At 31.6% G+C, this 12,976-nt stretch overlaps 1 protein-coding gene across 2 annotated transcripts in view; it reads left to right on the forward strand.

The window, feature by feature from the left end:
* GLRB (glycine receptor beta) overlaps nt 1-12,976 on the forward strand; it is a 104,901-nt gene that overhangs the window by 34,452 nt on the left and 57,473 nt on the right. The gene's annotated exons all lie outside the window — the stretch shown is intronic.

Genomic DNA, 12,976 nt, shown 5'->3' on the forward strand with positions numbered 1-12,976 from the left:
ATTTATTGATTAGGTATTGCTAAAATAAAATATTCAAAGGATTTCAAGCCTTATGAATCATGTATGGAAAAGAGTACTCCATTTTCCCCAGAGCCTAATTAACTTCTTAGTTAAAATTGTAACAATAATGCTATGTGGTAGCCAAGTAGCTTGAAAGAGTTAACATCCTTGAATATCTGAGTATGATCAGAGAAAAATTTATGTCCTGAGAACACAACTGTTATAATGGTGGTTATATATCTATATCTATATCTATATCTATATCTATATCTATATCTATATCTATATCTATACACACACATATGTATATATATAATCTTAGTACAGAAAAATAGGCATTAGAGGCCTAGTAATGCATTTTAAACAAGCATATTAGAGTATGTCGTTGACAGCCTAGCAACAGGATAATGGTGCAATAGGAATTATCATTACTCTTGTTAATAATTGCAATGAGATATTGTTTAACAGATGTAGTGTATATTATCCACTCAGTACAAAGACCTTAATACATTATATTTCTAAGCTGATGATATCATTGTTTTACCTAGTGAAAAAGAAATCAAAATGAGTTAAGTAAAAAAGGGCAACTTTTTTCATGGTTTCTATGTGAACATTTCTAGTTAGTGGATTTAAAGAGGATTTTGGAAACATAGTCCAAAATTCAATTCTAAATCACAAGGCAAAGTAAGAACAAAATACTCCCAAACTAAATACTAGTGTTTTGTAAATACAATATGCACTGCTGTTTAATATTAGCATACACTCTTTGGTAAAAAATAAGTTTCAGTCTACCAGTCTACAAAACAGAGCAGACCAGTAGAAATGGTAAGTGAAACTTTCTTAATTTAAATCATGTTTGGTCAAACCCCATGTATAATTAGGGAAGATTTGGTGGACCAATTACTTGTTTGAATTACTTTGGTTGGTCTTCTGGTCACTAGTGTCTCCATTTTTTGAGTTTAATCTGTATGACCCTGTCATATTGTTTTTTTGTGGGGAGTAGGTGAGTGCGAGGAGTGTTGAGTGAAGGTAATCCTTTGATTTTATTTGTATGGAAAATTCTTGATATGCAAATTCTATCCATTTATATAGGCCAGCAACAGCTGAGTAATATAGTTTTAACAAGTTGCCTGGGGCACTAAGATATTAAGTGGTTTGTCCTCAATTATATAGTTAGCATGGTAGAAACAAAAAATTTGAACTCTGGCCTTCCTAACACTAAGGCTAACTCTCTTTCAATGATGTCAATGATTGCTGCTTGTTTATAGATTATTCCACAGCTTTCAGTTGCCAGTGTGATAAAAGACCAAACTCCTTACTCTAATTTTCATTGTCTTTTATCATCTGAGCCCAGAATTTCTACATAGTTGGTATTTCATGCATGTACATTTTTTTTGTAACTTCACATCTCAGGGTTGATAATACCTCATCATAACCCAGTAGATATCTATCAGAGTCTCAGTTATCACTTAGATGAAGTTTTACATTACCTTGAGTAAAGTAGTGTTAGAATAGAACTTATCTGTGTGACTATATTCACTTAACCCTATTTGCCTTAGTTCCTCATCTGTAAAATAAACTGGAGAAAATGCCAAACTACTCCTGTATCTCTGCCTAAAAAGGCAGACTCCCATTAGGGGTCAAAGAGAATCAGAAATGACTGAAAAAATGACTAAACAAAAATTGAACCCTCTATATGATAGTATCAAATATCTCTGGTAGAGATACATCTCTTTTTTATACCTAGCTTAATATAAATAACTAGATTATTGTCAAATAATTCTAATGTTTTTTCTACAAAATAATATCTTATAAACAACAGAGATGGTAAAAACATTTTAAGAGGGTACTTTATTTTATTGAATTAAATGAATTGTTAAAAACTACACGCCATAGTCAGAGTGGGCTCTTGAATTTTCTATTAAATTTTAGACATCTGTGTTTCTGTGAAGCTATGGTCAGATATAGAACCCCAGTTGTGAAAGCCTGTCTGTTCCCTTCTCTTATGCTCTCCCAGGATGGGCTAAATAAAATATGTGCATAAATAACTATAATGATGTGGCTATGCTTAATTAAGTCAAGTTGTCAAATGGAATGGTAACTCAAAGAGGGTATAGTGTACTCCCAAATTGGGGAAGGGAGGGAGAGATCAATCCTGGGTACTTAGTGTTGAAGATGTACAAAGATAAGCCCATACTTAGCATTTTATCAGGCATATAGTATGCTCTTAAATGATTGCTGATCAACTTACTATTATTTTTTGAAATTTGACTTCTGTTGTACCTTTTGAACCCTAAGTTCTTGAAAATAACTTACACATAAAACAAAATTCATATACTCATCTGAATACACAAAACCTTTTTTTTTTTTTAGTGAAGGCAATTTTATTTGTTTTTTTTAATACGCTTGAATAGAATGCAAATGCAAAGAATTGAAACATGAGAAAAGCATTGGTTCAACAATAATGAACCTATAAAAATAAAATTTGGGGAACATGAACAAAATTCTCCTAGATATTTTCTTCCTCATGAGGTTTTATGGATATATTCAGTTTTCCCAAAGGCAAGTGTCCTGAGACATTGTTGCTTATTAGCTAGGAAAGTCAAAGGCATTATAAGTATGTAGTTATAAAAATAAAATGCTTCCAAAGTAAACAGAATTTTTATTATTATAAGATTTGTTTTTATCATTTTAATCAATTTTAATCATATTTATCATGTATTATAGGTAATGAAAATATTGAAAACTCAAAAGAAAAGACATTTAATGATTACTCAAAGATATTTTTAAAATGAAATGTCATAGGTTCTGTGCATTCTAATATATATAGGTAGATATATCATTAGAAACCATATTCTAAATGTAGAAGACATGTTAGGAAAGAACTCTGCTTATCTAAATTGACATTTATATCTAGTGAGTTAAATAAGTTATTTATGATTTTTGGACTTTCATTTTCTCTTAGAAATATGACATACTATCTTCATAAAATGACTATATTCAATGACTCATTGTTTTTAGCACAGTGTATTAAATCATTAGTTGACAATAAAGACATTGTACAAGCTAGATACCTAGGTGGTAGAGGGGATAAGGTATTGGCCTTGGAATCAGGAAGACTCACCTTTATGAGTTCAAATCTGGCCTCAGACACAATAGCTGTATGATTCTGGTCAAGTCACTTAACTCTGTTTGCCTCAGTTCCTCATCTGCAAAATGAGCTAGAGGAGGAAATGGCAAACTACTCCAGTATCTCTGCCAAGAAAACCCCCAGCATGCTCAGGAAGTGTCTGACAAGCCTGAAAAATAACTGAACAAATGTTTTTAGTCTTCTTTTAGATTTTTCCTATTCACATACTGTTCCAGCTATACTAGATTCTAATCATTTTCTATGAGAGACATTCCATTTCCCTTCTCCCTGCTCCAAGTTATCTCCACATCTGGAATGCAATCTGTTCTCATCTCTACTTTGCAAAATGGACAACTTCCTTTAAAGCAGGTCAACCATCTACATACTGCTTTTCCTGATCCACTCTTTCCCTCTTCTTTCTCTTGGAATAATTTAATATTTATTGGTATTTATTTAACTATTTAGTCTTGTTATATTGCCCAAATAGAATAAGAACTTCTTGGCTACAGGGATTACTTCTTGTATGTTTTTATATCCAAGCCTAGCATAGTGCTTTGTACTCAATAGACACTTAATACATGTTTAATGAATTGAATTATATGAATCCATTAATAATTTTGTGGAAGGAAAGAGATTAACATTTATCAATCATCTACTAAGTTCTAGGCACTATGCTAGGTGCTTTATAAATATTATCTCATTTGATACTGATAATATCTCTGAGAAGAAGTTGCTATTATGATGCCCATTTTCCATTGAAGGAGAGGTTAACACATCTAGAATATGTCTGAGGTCACATTTGAACTCACGATTTCCTGAGGTCTTTCTCAGGTCTGTACCCCATCAACCCTGATACCTAACTGCCTCTTACTTTATGTGTAACTTTATGAGGAGTAAAATCACTTCTTGAAATACTATTCACATCCAGAAAGAGAACTATGGAGACTGAATGCAGATTAAAGCATACTGTTTTCATCTTTTGTTGTTATTGTTTGTTTTTTCTTTCTCATGGTTTTTCCCTTTTGTTCTGATTTTCATTTTGTAATATGACTAATAGGGAAATATGATTGAAATGATCATACATATATAACCTGTAACAGATTGCTTGCTCTCTTGGGGGGGAATAGATAAGAGGGAGAAAAAATTTGGAACTCAAAATCTTGCAAAAATGAATTTTGAAAACTATCTTTACATGTAATTAAAAATAAAATGCTATTGACATTTAAAAATCAAATAAAATCACTTCTTGAACCTATCATTTTTCTAGCAAAAAGTAGACACAAAATTCAATGATTTCTCATTGTTGTTTGTTTTTTTCCCCCAATACCATTTATCCTACATTTAAGTATATTAACTAGTCACAGGGACGTAGTTTTAAAGCTATAAGGGCTCTCAGGAGATATTGGGTCTTTATTTTCTTTCTTCTTTTTTTATTTTTTTAATTTTCCAAATGAGGACACTCAAATCCAGGGGAGTGAAGGAATTGATCTAAGGTCACACATGCAGAGGTAACATAGCTATGGTATTAGCCCAGAGCTTCTGCCTTCAGGTGAAGTGATATTTTCAGTTCATCATAACACAAGTGATTACTGATTCAAGGAGATGAAATACAGAAACTGAAGGTTAAAGTCTGAGTTAACTGCTGCCATCTGGAAGCCAGATGCCATTTAAAAAAGCTTAACTAGAAATGGCAGACCTAAACATAAGTGGGTGAACCTAAAAGGAAAGGATTGTTGTTATATTCTGCAGATAGTCATAATCCAGCATCCTAACTATCCAATAGCTCAAAGGATAATTTTACTTCATAATAGTTTTATTTCAATATAAATTTTATCTCAAGCATGAAGATTTAAAAGTATATGTTTATTATTCTATATAGAAAATGTTGCTTATGTTGAAGACTTTCTCAATCTCAGTTCTTGAAGAACGTGGGGAGAATCTTGTCCACTAGTGAGTCTGTATGAATGGAGGGGATATTCAATTTTTTAAGTAAAAGAAATTTATTAGTGTACTATGGAAACTTATTTTCTAATAGTTCAGTTCCTAGGTACAAATTTTTACCATATTTAGCCTTTTCAGGTTTGCTTACAATACATAGTTAATCCATCTGTATACTTTAGCATTTGAACTAACCAATGGGATGCAGTCTGTTCTTATAAGGAGGGTGATCTGGAAAATGCCAAGAGCAAAGAGATGGGAAATAGGTTTTACATACAGTGAAAGGAGAATGGTAACATGTAGCTGAAATAGAGAGTATGGGAATGAATGGGAATAATTTAAAAACTCTTGGGTACAATATTTGTGGGGTCTTGTGAAGTTAAAGAAAGTCTTGTACAGCATGGCTTTTGCATATTCAGCCAAAGTCAAATAGAAACTAAATTTTGTATGTTCAGTCTAAAGTAGCATAGGGCCTTCTGTATAATAGATGTGAAATTGTATTTCTTGTAACTATAGTAGAAGGAAGAGCTGGAAAATTCAGTCAAGTTTTGTATATTTAGTAAACAGCAGAAAGGGGAGAGTAATTTAGCCAAATAGTACATTTCAATAATAATTTTCTCCCCTCTACAATTAATGCATCAAAATGTTATAGGAGTAGAAAAAATGGAACCTGTATTTCACATGTTACAACTTTCTTCACATTTTAGTCCACCTCTTTGATTTTTATCTATTCAAGCATATTAGTTTCATTTAATTAACTAATTTAGTTCCTGCCCTAATGTACCCATAGCATCAATTTGCATATTATTAATTTTCTGATGACTTTTAAAATAATTAATTAATTGTGGTAATAACAACATTGTCAAATATATTTTGTCACCTTAATTAAGATTCATTAAAGTCATTACTTCTAATTTTATTAAGTTTGTTTTATCTGTTTATAATAGTGAAAGTTAGATTTCATAAGTATAAACATTGGTAAAAAGTCAGGAAGACTCTTGAGTTATACTAATAAGACTGATTGTTTCCTCCCTTTTCCATTTCCTGCTTTTCCTTAATTTAGGCCAAAGTTCTTAAAAGAGAATGTCCACAGTTTTCTTAAAGTGGGAACACAATGACATCACCATTTCTTAGCCTCATTCATACAATGTCCTCCCTTTAGAATTATAGTTATATCTGTTCACAGGAAAATATATTTGAATAATCTATTTTGCTTTTTTCTTTAGGGGCTTTTTATCATTTTTTATCAGTTTAACCAATTTTATCAAACTCTTTATAGCCTCTATAAAAAGAATGTAACATGTGTATCTTCTTTTGCAATTTTAAAATTTTATTTTGAGATTGAATTCATATTTACTTAGGCATCAAAATGATCTGTGCCAAAAGAGTAGAGAGGAACTAACTAATGCTTTTCTCTGGCTCTCTATCTTTTTGATGTTCTGAAATTTTCTGGGTTTACCTCATATAATAAAAAATTATATCTAGAAAAACTATTCTTAAAGCCGTCTCTCTTCATTCACCTTTTTGTTACACTTTTTTTTCTTGTACATTTTTATAACTATATTTTCTCCCCCCCCCCAATCATTCGATTTACTGTAAAAAACAATAACAACAACAACCACCCCCACCAGGCAGATTTTATTTTGCTTTTTTCTTAAATGATCATTGATTATTCCTTAACCTTTTTTTTTTCTTTCTAAAAATTTCTAAAAACTTTCAGTAAGGTTACTGCTCACACATATAATTTCCCATAGCATTTTTTTTCAGTTTTCCTAGACAATCTGTTTTTCATTTAGGGGTTCCTGTTAAATGGGTCTCACTAGAGCTAATCATTATTTTTATTAAAGCGAAACTTAAAGAACTAATGTATGTATTTATTAATTAAAAACAAACAAATTCATAAATTTGATTTCTGCTTCCATTTAATTCAGCAAATATTTTTAAGCCCCTCTTAAATCTTCATAATTTTTCTTTGAAACAATTTATAAAATTGTTATGAAGACTTAATTTCTTTCTGCTTACTTTTACCCACTCTAGCTATATGATGTCACTACTAGTTTAACTTTTCACTTGCTAGTTCAATGATACTAGTCAGCAGGGTGGAGAACATAGCTGCAGGATTATGAATAAAAGAGTCTAACTGGTTAGATAATAGCTTTTGTAGAACCACTTTCAGTTTGCAGGTTTTTATTTCTCTGAAATAATTTGAGTCAGTTTAACCACTGTGTTTTTTAAAAAGAATGAAAAAATGTTGACAAATAAAGATAGCTCATGGAAGTCCCCTAATCTGTTTCTTTCTTGTCCATCGCCCTGAACTTATTATAACATCCAACCTTTGAAAGAGGGGTATACAAATCTTTGAAACTAGATACAATGTCATAAGAAATAATTTTCCAAATAAAAGTTTAAAAAATTACTATTGCAAAACATAATTAAACATGACCAAAGAGCTTAATTCTGACATTTTGTTACATTTTAATCCCTTCATTAAACTTTAAGTTTAGCCAATGATTAAATTTTAAATACTCCTAAAATCAAATTGAAAATAATGTATATAATGAGGATGCTGACAGACTTTTAATTGTGATGCAGCCAGATGCTATGAGAACAAGATTTCTTTCCTTTTCAGATGTGAACAGTTTAGGGTTTGTTGTTGTGGTTGTCCATAACTTAAGGTAATCATTAATTAAGATGACTAATATACATTATAATAAAAGTGACAGGTAAGGCTAATTGTTATTCTGATATTATTACTTATGTTTGACATAAAGCTACTCCCCTTCAAACAGTTCCTATGAAAATTAACCCTTGATTATTTCTAGTTGCACATTTATTTTGTTGGTCTAAAGAAAGCATGTGATTTGAATCTTAGGTTGCAAAATTTTGGAAAACATTCATTATTCAGATCATGAATAATAATATGCTATTATGAATGATCAACGAGCCCTATTTGTCACTAATAAGTTAAAATAAGTAATTTCCACTGAGAAAAGAAGTCACTTTTGATTGGACATTTCTACATTGCTCAGTGAAAAAAATATAGAAGTTTTGAAAATTTAGGAACAAGGTTCAAAGAGAGTTCTCTTAATGGATAACAAAAATTCATACTTTTAGAGTACTTCCAATGGACTCATAAAAATATGAGCCAAGAATATAAATATATTTTATTTTTTCTAAATATTTAACTATAAATATGTATTGAAATTATATCATTTCATGAGACATTTGTCTTATAAGAAATATTTTTCTGCTCCAAAATATAGTTTGTTAAAAAACAAATTATGATATATTTACAGACATTGGCTTAAAACCTAATCACACATAAATGTGCTTTTTAAAAATTCCTAGTTTCATTAAATAGCAGGACATGGTCACTAACAAGGAGGCCTTGGGAAGCAGCCAACCCACTCAGATTGAAGTGGTGGTCACTGGAACAGGACTCTGGCCTAAACACATGGAGAATGATATTAATTAAGGAAAAGTCTTAAGCAGCTGCTGCAGAATGGGACAGCTGAAAGCAAAGAACAGAGTTTGTGAAACATTCTAAGGCTTCAGTACAGCATAGCTTCCCATAAGGTGGCCTGATCAAGTATTGTTGTGAGGCAGACAAACTGGCTTGGAGTATAACAAACATTAATGAGGTATGGCATAAACAGGTTAGCTTTTTCAACTGCAACCAGTTGGTCAGTCACTCAGTAAACATTTGTTAAGTGCCAATTATTTACCAGGAGCTTGGCTACACATTAGGGACACAGCATTAGGGAAAAGTTCCTCCTCTCAAGGAGCTTACAATCTGATGAGGTGAGAGTGAGGGGGAAACATGGAAACAAATATATGTAAAGAAGCCATATACAGGATAGATAGGGAACTGTTAAGAGAGGGGAGGCTCTAGGATTAAAAGATGTTAGGGAAATGTTCCAGTAAAAGATGGGATTTTATTGGGGACTTAAAGGAAACTAGGGAAGTCAATAATCTGAGAAGAGTAAAAAACTCATCTCAGACATGAAAGACAGAGAAAATGATGGATTAAATTGTAGCTAATCTTCATAGAAGATTTGAAATAAACCACATGCATATAAATGCTGGGTATGATACTATTCAAATTATTTATCTCTCCTGGGGTTCTGGTCCTTATCTGTAAAATAAAGAAGAGGATAAACTAGGTGACCCCTAAGATATCTTTCAGATTTAAATCTATGATCTCATGATCCTTTGAAATACAGTCAAGAAGATTGTTGTATTGAAGAGAGTACTGAATTTAGGACCAGAGGTTTTAGGTTAAAATTCTGGCTCTGTGTCATATTGATCAAGTCCTTTCATAATAGGTAGAATTTACTTAGTTTAAATTTTACAAAGTATTTCATTTGTTCTTTGACAGCTAAGTGGTATATTTGATGGACCACTAGGATTATAGCCAGAAAGTCTTGAATGAAAATTTAGTCTCAGACACATTGGATGAGTGATCTTGAATAAGTCACTTACCTTCTGTTTGCCTCAGTTTTTTCAACTGTAAAATGAGAATCTTAATAATACCCACCTCCCTTAGTTGTGAGGAGATGAAATCATATTTTTAAGTGCTTTGCAGTTTCTTGAACATAGTGCTTAATAAATGCTTGTTTCTCTACAGCCCCCTTCTTCACAACAAGCTTTGAGGGCCCTCCTATTATTATTATTGTTACCATTTTTACAGAGGAAAATAATGACAATGAAAGAGATTAAGCGACTTGATCAGAGACTACAACCTGATATCCTTCTACCTTTTCATTCTTTCTTACACCTTACATTTTGTCTGACTTCCCCCTCAATGGTACTTGGAGATTCTGTGACACTGGAGTGTTTCTTCTTCTTCATATAAGATATTTCATGTTCAGACATTTTCACATTGAAATAATCTCCCTCCTCATCTATGCCTCCTGATTCCTTCAAGTTCCAGCTTTCTAATTTTTTACAAGAAATATTTCTTTATTCCTATTAATCGTTTTGGTTTTTTTAATTCCTCTTAATCTTAATGCTTTCCCTCTCTTAATTATCTCCAGTTATCTCCAGTAGAAGTCAACATAAATTCAGTTATCTGTAGTACTGTATATATCTTAATTTTGCATAGGTGTGTGCATGCTATCTTCCCAATTAGATTATTAACTTATTGAGAGCAGGCTTTCTTTGTATCCTGGGAGCTTAGCACAATGCCTGGGACATAGAAGGTGACTGAAAAATGCTTACCAACTGACTTGTCTGAGACAGTATTTGAACTCAACTGTACCCCCTTCCATGTCCAGAATTCTATTGATACACACACATTTCCCAGCATCTCATTTTTAAACTGCCTCTAAAGGTTCTTTCAAATCTGATTTTATATTTTTATATGATCATAGACTCATACAATCTCTTTTCAAATGTTAGTCATTTGGCCCATTATGAAGTGGGTGAAAAATGAAATGACTAAGAAAACAAAGGTCCAGACTTTGGAGAATATTAATTTAGTTAGCAATGCTTGTCAATTGTATAACAAATTGGAATCAGCAACCTTCATCAGCTTTGGCACTTAAATATGGAAACTATAGACTTTTATACCTTAAAAATATTAATCAAACAAGATCAACTAATTAAAAGAAAACCATCAGGATACAATATTAGGTAATCTGATTTCTAATTGGAGGGAAGATTAAAAACCTTCCAAATTGGGAATGGAAGGGTTCAATTCCTTGAAAATAGAAAGAGATGTTCCACTCCTCCCATCCCATACAATCAAAAGACCATTAAAAATAACTGATTGATCAGTAGGGGAACAATTTTCAGATAAGATAATATGGGTTACTTGAGATGTACAGTTGTGAGAAAAATTATTACATAAATATTAGGATCTGACTGGGTTTCTGATCAATATAATCTAGTTCCTTAGTTAAAAGTCTATAAGTAGCAGGCAGAGGTTCAATTTAAATTAGAGAAATATAGAAGTACTTATGGATATGTTGACATCATATATATATATATATATATATATATACATATATATGTAGCATGGATAGAAATTATATAATAATGAAATTTTCCTCATTTTATAGATGAGAAAATCCTAAAGTTAAAGTGATTTGTTTAAGAAAGTGATGGCTTTCTAATGATCTATTAGTACTTTTGAAACATTGTCATTCTTTAAAAGAGTCACTTTCTGAGGTTATACAATTATCATTACAACTTTCTCATTGCTTAAATTTTTTTGGAATTGACATTAGAGACAAGTCATTGGAAAATATATCTCATTAATATATATATACCTATATAATGCATGTATTTTGATAACAGTTATCACCAGAATGAATCAATCAGTAATCAGTAATCATTTATTGAATGTTTTAATCCAGTCCCAATCATTATCAGATCAGTTATCTGCTTTATTATATTTGATTATACATGTCCTTTCATACACATGCTTCAGAATGTTCAGAATTTACCCAGTCAACATGTTAAGAGCCTTCCTGGATTTCTTGCCATTGTTTGAATGACATTTCAGCTGTTGGTTCTCCATTGACTATCCCTTGCTCCCACTAGATGACTAACCCACCTCCTTTTCTGGTAATACATCTTTCTTAATATTTTTTTCTAAAACTATTACTGGAAATTCTTCAGTGGTTATATGCTATAGCTGGAAACTTCAATTCTTTGAAGACTATAGTATTCAGTATCACTAGAAAAAGTTTTATTTTTAAAGTCAGATCTTATTTTAAGAGAGAAGCTGTGGGTCATTAAAAGCACAGTACACTTTACTAAATGGAGTCTGACTTATTGTCTTCTTTTATTCACTTCTGGACACAGTAAATTATTCATACCTAGTATCTTTCCAGGCTATATATCTAAGATCAATTTTGTGATGTGTCCACCCAGACATATAGCATAATCTAAACAGATACTCTACATTCACCTATTTTTTTTTCCTGTGTAGATAGTTAGGCTGCTTAATTTTGAATAGAAATTGATCTTATTTTAGATTCCATAGACTATTAATACTTGATGAAATTAAATCAGTTGCATCTGAAATCAGGAAATTCCAGGTGACCTCCATTTATAGGATTTTTTTTTCCAATTTGGATTCTGCATTAGGCATCTGTCATAACAGGTGCAAATGCCATGGTTAAAAAATGCCATCTCATTTTATGCTTCACTTGATATTAATAACCATAACATAAATAAACAAATTTGTCACTCTTATTTCATCTTTCAAGGATTTAGAATATTTAGAAAAAAATGTTTTAAGCTCTTCCCCTCTCACCTCCATTCTTATTTTAAGGAATATGTACTAGGATCCTAAGTGAATTCCTTCATCACTTGGACTCCTGTCTCTCCCTCTCCTCCCCCATTTTTGCTTTTACACATCTTGCTCATCCTTTGCAATCCACTTCAAATGTTATCTCTTCTATGAATAACCACCTGGCATTTTCATGTCTTACGGTTATTTGGATATATGTCATGTCGCTTTCCATAGGGTCAGATATAGTCTTATTCATCTTTGAATGCTTCCCAATACTTTGTGCAGTAGTTTTAGTTTCCTCTTAAACATAATAGGGATAATAATTCTTATCCTGTATACCTCATAAGATACTTTAGGGGCAAAAAAGAAACTCTTGGTAAACTTTCAAAAGTTAAAATATGAATGGATGTCATTGTTATAACTTCAACTCTTTATAACATATTTAGTATTTTTGCCTTTATCCTTAAAAATGCAGCCTAAAGGTATTGAGCTATTCATTATTAATAAGATGATTATATTCCTAGATATGATTATTTGTGACCTTTGCCTTCTTTTAGGTCTTCTGTGATACAAGGAAACTGTGTTGCAGCTGATCTTTCCAAACTCTGTACCTTTGCTCATGATGTTGTCTCCAATTTCCATCTTCCTCTAACATTTAGTATCTC

Source organism: Sarcophilus harrisii, chromosome 6 (assembly GCF_902635505.1).
Source record: "Sarcophilus harrisii chromosome 6, mSarHar1.11, whole genome shotgun sequence".
Lineage (NCBI taxonomy): Eukaryota > Metazoa > Chordata > Mammalia > Dasyuromorphia > Dasyuridae > Sarcophilus > Sarcophilus harrisii.